Genomic DNA, 12294 nt, shown 5'->3' with positions numbered 1-12294 from the left:
AGCCGAAATTTACAACACTTCACTCTTACCTCCAAACCTAAACCTATATCGCACCCCACCACTTTCCTCCTCGCTGCTAGCCGTCCGACCATCTCTCTCAGCCTCATCTCCCTCTTCCCCTTCCTAAATCGACGCCCCTTCCTCTCCCGATTAGGATCAACACACAACGCTCATGCTTCTCTGTCCAACCACACAGCATCTCCTCCAACGCCCTTCTTCGCATTCCCAAGACCACCGCTCGATTCCTTCTTCGCATTCCTTTATCCATTCGTCGCTACTAACATCCTTCCTCATCTTTGACAGTTTCATCATCACTACTGAATGCCCCTCCGCCAGTGCAACTCCGAAGACCAGGAAGAGGGTGAGGGACGATGGTGATTTCAAGAGAGTCGCGGAGATCGTTATGGTTTTGTCGGCCTTGGGCCAGATGCGAGGCAGCAAGGAGTCGACGGCGACCGAGAAGGCGCTGGTGACCGAGGCCAAGGAGAGGCTTGTGGTGATGTGTGAGGCAGTTAAACCGAAGGATCTCGTCTCCACTGAGGCAGTGAGGGTCGTGGTGGAGGATCTCGGGCTGAACAGGTCTAAGGATCCTGCTTTGGGATTCCAACCACCCAAGATGTCCATCGCAGAGAAGTTGATGTTGACCAAGAAAAAGGTCCGTCTTCCTGCCCCGTTTTGGTTCCTTCGCTTAGAGTCAAGGAATCCAATTGCCTTAACAATAGTTGCTCTTGATCTTAGTACGAGATAGCCCTAAACAGAGTGCAGTGGTGGGAGAACATGCATCTAGTGAGATCCAAGTGGTTGCATATTGCGCCTTATTGTTTTCATTTAGTATGCCTGCTTACATTGCTTTTCAGTAGGTATTTACCTTTCATTTGTCTGTTGAATCCTGCAGACTCACATAATTACGTTGTTTCGAGTTGCTATTTACCTAGAAAATTAATATTCTATGAAATGGCTGCTATTTGCTCCAATTTTTTGTTTGCGTTGTTGACCCAAGTCCTTGTATCATTTCTCTGTCATATTAAAAAGTTAGGTCTATGAAAGATCCAGGTCATAATCTCCATTTACTCACTCTTCTTGTTGACTTGCTCTCTAGATTAAATCCAGTGAAGAAAATGCTTTAGTAGTAAATTATGCCTTTTATTTCATAATACTGCAACTTTATTAAAATGTAAAGATTATCACCTTCGAAGTAGTTGAAATGCTCTCTAGCATCTAGCACAGGGCATATATTGGCTTAAGATTATGCTTTTTTAAAAATAATAATAATAATAATCATGATACTGCAACTTTATTGAAATGTAAAGATTGTCACTGTCAAATCAGCAAAATCATGTGGTTTCAACATGTTTGTTGTTTTATTGTTCTTTAAGAAGGGAATGACAATGTCAAATCTCTGATTTCTTTCTATACCATAAGTAAATACAAAGAAATTTCTGAACATTGTAATGAGGTTTAGTTATATTTTGCTTACATATGGATAATTATGCATTGTTAATATGTTACTTGATATCCATGTTATTTTTTAGCTTGTATTGGAAAGCACAGCATTTGAAAATAACTAGCTTTCCAGTTTTCACGGCAGAATTTGTTTGAATGTAAGATATCTGATATGACATTTTCCTTAAGTGTTTAGTTACTACAGAACTTATCTGATAACCTATGCTTGTGGTCTGATTCTACAGATGGAAGTGTCCAAGGAAACAAACGTGCATTCATCAGTTCATTCCTCTCAACAGCTTCTTGTAAGTGTTGGTGCAAAATCTGAATCTCATGGTACCATTGCATCTAGTGCTTCTAGGATTTCACAAGACAAGAGTCCTATGCCAACATCCTCTGGAGGCTTTCATAATTCTTCAACTATATCTCATGTTCCTATGCTGGCCTGGGCTGCCCCTAATTTGAAGCAGTCACTGATTAGTGATGCGCAAGCTGGTGTCAATACCATTAAACATTCATCTAGTTCCCGTGATAAAGCTTTGCCTTCAGCACATAATGGATTAAATGCTAGACCTAGTGGACCATCTTATCTGACACAAGATCAAGGTAAAAGCTTTAGACCATATCTGTCTGTATTATCTATCAATGTTGTGAAACTCTGACTTCCTTTGCTTTGTTATGACTTGAATACTTGATTAATGCATTATCATTTTTCTTACTTCCTTTTTGCTTAATTTCTCAAATTTATCAAGTTCCTAAAAAGTATTAAAATATTTTGGCCTTCTTTACTGAAGTTTTATGTGAACTAGTATTAGTTATAGCTGCAGTTCAATAAAGAATAGATAATTGTATGAGTCAGAGATAGCATTGTGGTACTAATATCAGTAATTGTGTTTATTTCCTAATTATTTTTTATTTTGGTACCAAGCAGTGTGGCCTGGTATACTGGTAAGACATGTCTGCTAAAGGCTCAATCCTTTTTTTAGCATAAATATAAAGGCTAGTTTTTCCTTTGTGAATCCTTTCCTCTATTGTTTGGAATTTGGTTTTTCCCTACGTGTAATATTGGACATGTCCTAATATTTTCATTCATGCTTAACTTGTTTTCTATTGCAGCTGAAAATCCACCTCAGAAAATCCCAACCATCTCTTCCATGCAATCACCATTTGTTGCTGCTGTGTCAAGGTTTAGCCAACCAAACAAATTGTTGGATCATACTTCAATTAGGTCAGAGGGTATTGTCGGTGCAAATGCTAGCCAATCTTCTCATCAGATGAAAAATCAGGAAATAAAGTCTTCTACAGTTCAAGCAGGACAAGGAGGCCTGCATATTACACATCAACCTACTCAAGGCTTGGCATTCTTTCATGCACCTTCTCTTTATACCAATCACAATGAGATTGGTAAGAGTGTGCAGAGGATCTTGCAATCGAAGGTTCTGGATCACCCAAACTGGATTCCTCCATCAAGTGACTATATGAATGCTTCTTTAAATTGCCAGATATGCAAAAATGTGATTTCAGATATAGAAAATTTGCTTGTCTGTGATGCTTGTGAGAAAGGAAACCATTTGAAATGTCTTCCATCTTATGGCAGCAAAGACATTCCTAAAGCAGAATGGCATTGCCCAAGCTGCTTGGCATCAAGTAATGGAAAGACCTTGCCACCCAAATATGGAAGGGTCACAAGAGCTCCTGTTCCAGCACCAAGAGCTGCTCCAAATACAAGCATCAATGTTGCTTCTAAGAAAACAGAAGATTTGGATCCTAACACTAGTCGACGGAAAGCACTAGCCAACAACAATTCTTATGTGTCTCAACATTCCAATTCTTCGAATTTGGGTGGCAGCCATTATGATTCAATGGTAATTGGTGCTGAAATGGATTCGAGGACAAATGGAGTTAAGAGAGACAATGAAAAATGTGATGCAGTAGGTGATCATTTGGAGGAAACAAATGGATCTGTATGTGCTAATTCTGATGCATCTTGTGGGTATCCCAACGATATTGAGAATGATAGTGGCTTCAATGTTCTCATATATCTTTCAAATGGAAATATCCATCTATACCAAACTAGTCCACACAACTTGACCTCACACACGAGAATGATAGTAACATTTGAAAGATATATGAGAACATTGAAGCCACTATCATGTTAACTGTGATGACATAATTCCCTTTTGTGAATTGAAGCCAATCACAGACACTTGCATAGTTGTGTATATGTGATAAGCTTTCAATCGAATTGGACTTTATTTATGTGTTTCATTAATTTAGATTTCATCATTTTTTGGGGATATTTTCCAATTATAGGCATATATATAGAAAGATGCAGGAAAAGATGTTGCTGCAGGATTTCAGATTGGTGGATCCAGTGCCTGTGGAGTATGTACCATCAAGAAATCAGAATAAAAATTTCATCCAAGAACTAGTCAATTGGTTGTTGTGCCATGCAATGTTGGGTGAGTAAGAATAACATTATATATCACTCTCACTTGCATATTTTGAGAACTTGCAAGATGCATATATACACTAATTATATTTCTTTGTGTAGTTTTCACTGGATTTTGACTATGATCAATGTTGAGAAGGAGATTAATTTTTTGTTGGATCCTCTTAGTCACCGCATTCGTGATCAAGATTGGAAATATGTTGTCAACATGTAAGTTTTTTTGCTTCTTTTCTTACCTTTATTAAAACATGGATGTATTTTGATGTGGCAATACAATTTCCATGGGTTATATGCATGAAGGGCCTTGAAAATGTATAATGCGAAGGCGGGAAGGAAAGGGAAAAAACAACCAACATGGGTAGTTGTCAAGTATGTCCTTTTGATTAGCAACTGTTTCACTATCCTTGAAGGAGTTATTCCAATATTTCTTTTCTAACATAGGCTCCTCATCAATCGGATGCAGAGCAATGTGATTTTTATATCATGCGATATATGAAAGATATAATTGAAAATTTTGGAGTTGACCACAAGAATTCACTTCCAGCAATGGTAATAATACAAACTCATATTTTTGATTTTATTGATTATGAACTTCTCTTAGCTTTTCCCTCATTATATCAGATCTTGCTGCTGGTGTGCTTTTCCTGTGGTTCTTGATGTGTTTCTATGTAGTCTTTGAACTTCTCTTATGTGAGATGAACAAGTAGATAGATCCCTTTTAGATATTCGTTGCTCCAGTTGTCCTACTTGTGAGTTTATGATCTGATCTTTCATTTGATTTCCTCTAGTTATACAAAGTTTATGTCTAGTTGAAAGAACAGTCTTGAATTTGTCGAGTTTGTTCTTAAAAATGATTTTATAAGCCTAGCTAGCTCGAAGAGGATAAAGTTTGAAATTCATGTTGACTAGTTAGCATTTTATGCCATGAGGCCATGGAGAGATGTCTTGGGACTAACTATGTGCAGTCATTATGCTTTAGAAAATGTCATTGTTTTACAGTTGAATGAGATGGTTATGCTGAGTACCCGTCATGGGAAATTCAAGATAACAAGCAGTATTTAATTATATTTTCTTATGTGATGCATTTTTTTCTTTTCTTTTATTATGTTTGTCTATTGCTTGTGTGGAGGTGCTCAGAAAGGACCCCAGTTAAGAGAGTTGGATCGTGGAGCTGATATCATTGTTGCTACACTAGGACGTTTGAATGATATTCTAAATATGAAAAGATTGAACCTCCATCAAGTACTGATTAATTAAATTGCAACTATGAGAAAACTTTGTTGCAATAATTTCTAGTTTGGAATATATTAAGTTCCCAGAAATGATAGATCTATCACTATATGATGTGGTTGAGATAAATGATGAATGTGTCTCTTTTTAAGCATTCAAATTAGTCATCTTGTTACCTGGTGCTCTTACTACTTTTTCAACTATGATTTTTTGTCTTGGTTTACTAATATCTTATTTATGTGTTTTTTATAGTTTACAAATCTCAAGTACTCCAAAGTTGAAATTGATGAAGTGCGGTTCGAGTGGGCTGAATGCATGCTAGATTACATTTGAGTAGGAAAGGTATTTGATTTTTGAAAACTTTGGATTATGCATGCATTTGCATGGAATGTAAATTGCATATATTGTCCCATATCAATTTCTTTCTGATGGTGATATTCTAGGACTTCTGCAGCATGTATAATTCTTCTGTTTTTATTCTTTACTGTAGTTAAGTAGACCAAATGATACTTTTGTTTGACAGATTAGAACAGTGGATGTTTTAACTCAGAAAACTAGGCATTTGAAGGTGAAAAGTGGTGAGATTAGGGAAATGAAAGACGCAAGAAGAATGGAGCAGTATAGCAAGTTGAACAGATTCTGATTCTCATAATTTAATGTAGACTCAGCTTGATTTTTGACTCACGATGTTCTACCTTGATGTGTACAATATATATTAGCTTTTGATGTAAAAAGAATATTTGTGTATTTTATGGATACTGTTGTAAGAAGAATATTTATGTAATTTATGAATATTTGTGTATTTTTTAGATACTGTAGGAAGAAAAATATTTGTGTAATTTGTGAATATTTGTGTATTTTCTTGGATACTGTCAGTTTTTCACTGTTTCGGAAATCGAATTTGTGTCATTAAACAATACTAATATTACATCGGTTTTCCACCGATGCAAAATCGGTGTCATTAACTAATATTACATCGGTCGTATACCATTGTCAAAACTTGTGTTATTAACATATAATATTACATCGGTTTTACACCGTTGATGAAACGGTGTCATTAAGTGATACTACACCGGTTAATAACTGATTCAAAAATCGATGTCGTTAAGTGATACTACACCGGTTTTAACCCGATGTCTAAAATGGCAGACCTTTTACATCGCCTTCATAGACATCAGTCGAAAATGTAATAGACAGCGGTGGAAAACCGATGTCTATGAGGGTTTTTGTTGTAGTGCATCTAGCCTACAAAGTGTTCCTTGGAAAAGCGTTAAGGGCATACCTTATAATGTCACGATTTTTCACCTTCTGACCAATTGTATGGAGACTGTTGAGAAGGTCTTGGGTGCGTGTGTGTAGTTGGCTCGCCATCTCTCCCTCCTGTATTTTTATATTATATAATTTGTTTAAAATTAAGTCCCATTTTCTTAGCTTAGTGTCAGAGGTACCCTCGTGCAGCTCGATTAGCTTTTTCCATAAATCTTTGGCATTATTGAAGGGGTGATGTGCGTAGATTTTATACACTTGTTTAGCATGTTTTGACACACATTCTTATATTTTATACATGCTTTAGCTATGCACTTTCATGCTCCTTACTTTACTTTTGGCATAAATACTTTTCTTTGTTCGGAGATTTGCTCTTATATCTTTAATGCTTTCAGGAGTCGAATTTGGAGAAGAATTGATGTCCGTATCCAATTCTATGATCAAACGGAGGAAAATGACTTTGCCAATGTGTTCCACACGGCCTTACAAAGGGGAATGGCCCTGGTCGTGTGGTGATGACAGGGTCGTGTAGCATCAACAGCAAGGGAGAGTGACTTGGCCATGTGAAGCTTACATGGTCATGCCACCTTTTCAAGCCAGCCAGTACACGGCCGTGTGTGCCACACGGTCGTGCAGCCTTTCCAGAGCTAAAAAATGGCATGACCGTGTGTGCCACACGTTCGTGCAACACTTCCAGAGAGAGAAATTGGTTAGGCAGTGTCGATTTGCACGGTCGTGTAAGCAGGTAGAAGCATAACATGGCATGGCCGTGTAGGGTCACATGGTTGTGTAACCTTGGTCGAGAGGAGGAGTGCCCTGGCCGTGTGAATCTCACACGGCCGTGTCCTGGGTCGTGTGGCGCCCAAATTCCCTCTTATATATAAAGGGTTTCCCCCTCTTTGAAAAGGAGAGGCTCTCCCTTTGGGGAGATCAGTTCTTGGGTGCGATTTCCACCTATTTGAAGGCATTTTTCGTCCAAGATTCAACTCCAAGGGTGGTAGATTGGTTCCGGAGATCCCTCATCGTATTGAGATAAGTGTTCCTTTCTATTTTCTTGATTTGGATCAGAATGTCTTCAATCCTCCCGTCTTCGGTTCTTTTCCTATTTTCTATGGAGTAGATTCCTTTGCTCTAAGATGGAGGGAGTATTGGTGATGTAAATTGATGTAAGATTCATGGATTTTCCATCTTCTTGATTCAAGGATGTTGTTATGTTTTGTATCAATCAATCTTGTATGGATTGTTGTGTTTTGTGCCCTAATACCATTCTCAATTGGTTATTTGTATTTCTTGTGGAATCTTTTAGAAGAATTCTCTAGATTGAATTACCATGGGGTGTCATGACAGAGTTGCCCCATTAAACGGACATTTAGGGGATTACTTTGAGGGGATGAATCAGGGACCTACAAAAAAGTAGAACGGATTGATATGCTGAATTCTATATCTTATTGTCAATTGATTAGTGATGATATTTCTATGTTGTATGACCGTGGGGCATCATGGCAGGGCTACCCCATTAAACGGGCTTCATAGGGATCATAACTATTTGATTGCTTAAGGTTTAGATACGAGTCCTTGATCGGTGTTTTCTACAGGAAATAACCGGTGACTTCTTGCAAACACATTTCAGTTGAGGATAGGATTTGTAGATTGCTTTACATTAATGAGTATCACTAAGAAACCAAATCTCCTAGAACCTTCACAAAACTAAGTTTCTACATTTAACTTTGACTTCTAATCTTTAGTTATTTCTTAAGAAATATAATCTCTTCACAATTGTTTAGCTAATTCGCTTTTGAGACATCTTTAGTACTTATAACTAGTCCTTGTGAATACAATATTCTTTTATTACTGACGACGTAATCATACACTTGCAGTGACGTAACAAGTTTTTGGCGCTGTTGCCGGGGACTGCGTCTATAATATTAGAGATTATCATTTGAGTTAGACTAAACTTTTCTTTTCTTATCTTACATCTAACTTGTAACTAGTTTTCTAATTCTGTTTTGCATTCTTTCATTACATTCTTTCATTGCATTTTTTTTTCTCTTTCTCATTTCATTCATTCATTGCATTCATTGATCTTTAATTCTTTTTGTAAACTAAATTCTTTCTATTCTTTTCTTTTCTTTAAATCAAATTCTTTAATCTTGTTCTTGTATGTGAAGATCTAACTTTGTAGGAGATCTACTTCCTCTTGATCCCGAGATTGATAGAACATTCCATAGAAGGAGAATTTTGCAAAGAAATCAAGAAGAGCAAGAACAATCAAATATGACAAATAGACCACTTAAGGATTATGCAGCACCTTATGCTAGAGGATTCCGCTCAAGCATTACAAGACCCTCTGTTGAAGAAAATAACTTTGAGATCAAGCCTGCAATAATCAACATGGTTCAGCAAAATCAATTTAGAGGTGGACCGCATGAAGATCCTAATTAGCATTTGGAAGTCTTTTATGAAATCTACGGTACCATGAAAATGAATGGTGTTCCTTCAGAAGCAGTTAGTTATTACTGTTTGGGTTTTCTTTAAGAGATAGAGCTAAACAATAGTTGAATTCCTTACCTCCAAATAGCATTACCACTTGGGAACAATGTGAGCAGCAATTCTTAGATAAGTTCTATCCTCCTAGCAAGACAGCTCATATGAGAAATCTTATTACAAGCTTCAGACAATCCGATTCAGAATCTTTATTTAAAGCATGGGATAGATACAATAATATGCTTAGACAATGCCCACACCATGGGTTAGAGAAATGGTTAGTTTTGCACACATTTTATAATGGCATAAACTATTATACTAAAGTATCCCTAGATTCAGCTGCTGGAGGGGCACTTATGAATAAGAGTCTAGATGAGGCTGAAGAAATTATTGAAAGTGTAGCACAGAACTATCATCAATGGGAAATAGAGAGAAGTGGAGGCTATTCTTATTCAAACCCAATAAAAGCATCAGGAAAATTTGATGTAGATGCAGTTACTCTAATGACTGCAAAGCTGGATGCTCTTACTAAAAAGTTAGAAAATATGGGAACAAATTCTAACACAGTAAATGTCATAGTATATGCTTGTGAAACATATGGAAGTTCTGATCATTCTCAAGACTCATATCCTTTGGGAGCTATATCTGCACAAATAAATCAATTAGAGCAATGTGACGCTATCATGGGTTTTAATCAACGGCAGAACAATCCATATTCCAACACATATAACCCTGGGTGGAAGAATCATCCAAATTTTTCTTACAGAAATAATCAAGAACAAGGATCATCCATGGGAGGTAAATAAAATTTCCAGTCGGGGCAACAAAATTTTCAGCAACAACAACCATCTTCTCAAAGTTATCAGTTTTCTAAAATAGAGAAGATGCTTGAGGAAATTATCTCCAATCAAAATGAAATGAAGCAAGATATTTTGAATCTAACTCAAAGAATGGATAATTCTGAAAAGCATCAAAAGATTCAAGATAGCCAAATTGCCCAGCTAGCCTCATCATCTTCAAGAGCACCCGGACAATTTCCTGAAAAACCTGATGTCAATCCAATAAAGCATTGCAATCGAATTGAGCTTAGGAGCAGACGGACCTTGGGTAATCCTCAAGTGACTGCTCCAAAAGGGATGAAAACTGAAGAAGAGCTCTCTCCTCCTACATCTGAATTATTTCAAATTCAAGAAGAGGAGGGGAGTACCAATAAGGTTGAAGAGACTCTTCCACTAAACTCACAGAATCAAGTAGTCCCTTTTCCTTAAAGATTAGTGATGCTGAAAAAAGATGAAGATTTTGGTAGATTTTTGGAAAAAGTTAAAGAAATTTGTGTTGAATTTCCTTTAATTGATGCGATTCTACAAATGCCAAAGTTTGCCAAATTTTTGAAGGGCATCATGTCAAATAAGAGAAGAAAGGGAGACATTGAGACCATTGCACTTACTGAGGAATGCAACACTTTATTTGAGAAGAACATTTCCCCAAAGCTTAAAGATCCAGGAAGCTTTTACATACCTTGCAATATAGGATCTGAATTCATAGAAAAATCTTTTTGTGATTTGGGGGCAAGTGTTAACCTCATTCCATACTCAATCAGTAATAAATTAGGTCTCAAAAGCTTGAAACTTACTACCATGGCACTACAATTAGTTGATCACTCTTGTAGACATCCTATGGGTATTATCAAAGACGTGCCGATAGAGGTTGGTGGCATTATAATTCTCACATATTTTGTAGTACTAGACATGGTAGAGGACCCGAAGATTCCAATCATATTGGGAAGACCTTTCCTCGCAACAGCTGGAGCAATAATTGATGTTAAAAATCATAAACTTTCATTGGTAATCAGTAAGAAAAGGTTGGAGTATGATTTGTATAACTCTTCTAACCATGTCTCTTCTTTTCTATTAAGTGTTTGTAGCAGGGCGGACGTTTATCAGCTTGAGGATTGGAATTTCCATCATCATGGGAGGTCGTCGGATGAGGAACATGATCCAGCAAGCGATATTGGGAGAAGGCCTCCCAATAAAAATGAAAAATACATCTTCCCTCCTAGTGCAAGAAAAAGATAAAAGGATCAAGGAGATCGGTCAAGCTAAAGATCTTAAATAAGTGCTTCTTGGGAGGTAACCCAAGGGTTGTAATTTTGCTTCCATGAGCTGGCCATGACTACTTCATAGGCATGGAAGCATTGGAGAAGTCGGGAAAGAGCAAGATCATCTAATACATGGAAAAACAGAGCTTGAACGTGTGTTATACACGGTCGTGTATGACTTGCAGAGAAGGAGGATGCATGGGTCGTGTTCATAAGACACAGTCGTGTAAGGGCTCCCGAGAGGAAAAATTGCTTGGTCATGTCCCACACACGGCCGTGTGATGATTCCAAAAGAAGAGACGTGCTCAATCGTGTCCCACACACGGCCGTGTAAAAATCTAGAGGAGAAATATGCACTGCCCGTGCTATCCAGAACGGTCGTGCAAAGTCACTCGAGAAGGAGAAGGATGAGGTTGTGTCCCACACACGGCAATGTGAACTAGACCGTGAAGAAGATGGCTGTGGTCATGCAAATTGGCACGGCCGTGTGGACTAACCCAAGAAGGAGAAGGTTAGGGCCGTGTAGATCTACACGGCCCGTGTGGAGTGATCTGCCTTAGCTGTGTCTTGAAAACATGGCCATACCTAGGCCATGTTGGCCATACACCCCCATTTCCTTCAAGTCACTCCTCTCTCCCAAACTCTTCTCTTCTTCAACTTCTCCTCTAATCCTCTCATATCTAGATCTTAAACTCAAATTCTCTCCACAAACTTCTCAAGATCTAGATCTTAACAACGCTTCTCTCCTCTCCTATCTTCAAGATCTGCAAATCCTAGTCCCAAAGATCTTGTCTTTCAAGATCTATTCTCACAAGAACTTACTTCTCCAACAAAACAACACCTTTCCTTACTCAAGCTTGACAACATGTCCAATATTTTGAAGAAACTTGGCAAAGGAAGCGGTGGATCAAGCGGAGGAAGGGAGCCAAGCAAAGAAAAAGGAAAGCAACTGACAAAGGGCAAGGGAAAGAGGATAGCACGCGACGAAGGTAACGATAATGAATTCAATATTATTTTTAGAAATGAAGATCATAAGTCTAGATTTGAAATTCTTGTCAATAGAAAGATTGTGTGTACACGTTATATGGACCCAACTATTTTAGACATGTTAGGAATTAGGGATGATATAGATTGGATGATTGGGTCTCTTGATTGGAACGATATCATGTACAAACATCTACCTACATATCCTCGAATTATACTAGAATTTTTGAGTTCACTAGATGTTCACTTTGCTAATGAAGATGATTTTGTTGGCAAGATTACTTTTAAACTAATGAATCAAGAGTTTCAGTGGGCATTTAGTGATTCCAATAATTAT

General features: G+C 37.6%; 1 non-coding gene across 1 annotated transcript; it reads right to left on the bottom strand.

The window, feature by feature from the left end:
* Nucleotides 1–9037: 9037 nt before the first annotated feature.
* Nucleotides 9038–9143, bottom strand: LOC122039310. Its single transcript, XR_006128160.1, has one exon. It is a non-coding gene; the product is annotated as a small nucleolar RNA R71 (small nucleolar RNA).
* Nucleotides 9144–12294: the final 3151 nt, after the last annotated feature.

This window comes from Zingiber officinale, chromosome 1A, assembly GCF_018446385.1.
Source record: "Zingiber officinale cultivar Zhangliang chromosome 1A, Zo_v1.1, whole genome shotgun sequence".
Taxonomy (NCBI): Eukaryota; Viridiplantae; Streptophyta; class Magnoliopsida; order Zingiberales; family Zingiberaceae; genus Zingiber; species Zingiber officinale.
Note: the sequence above shows the minus strand (reverse complement) of the source record. Positions and strands in the feature narration are given on the sequence as shown.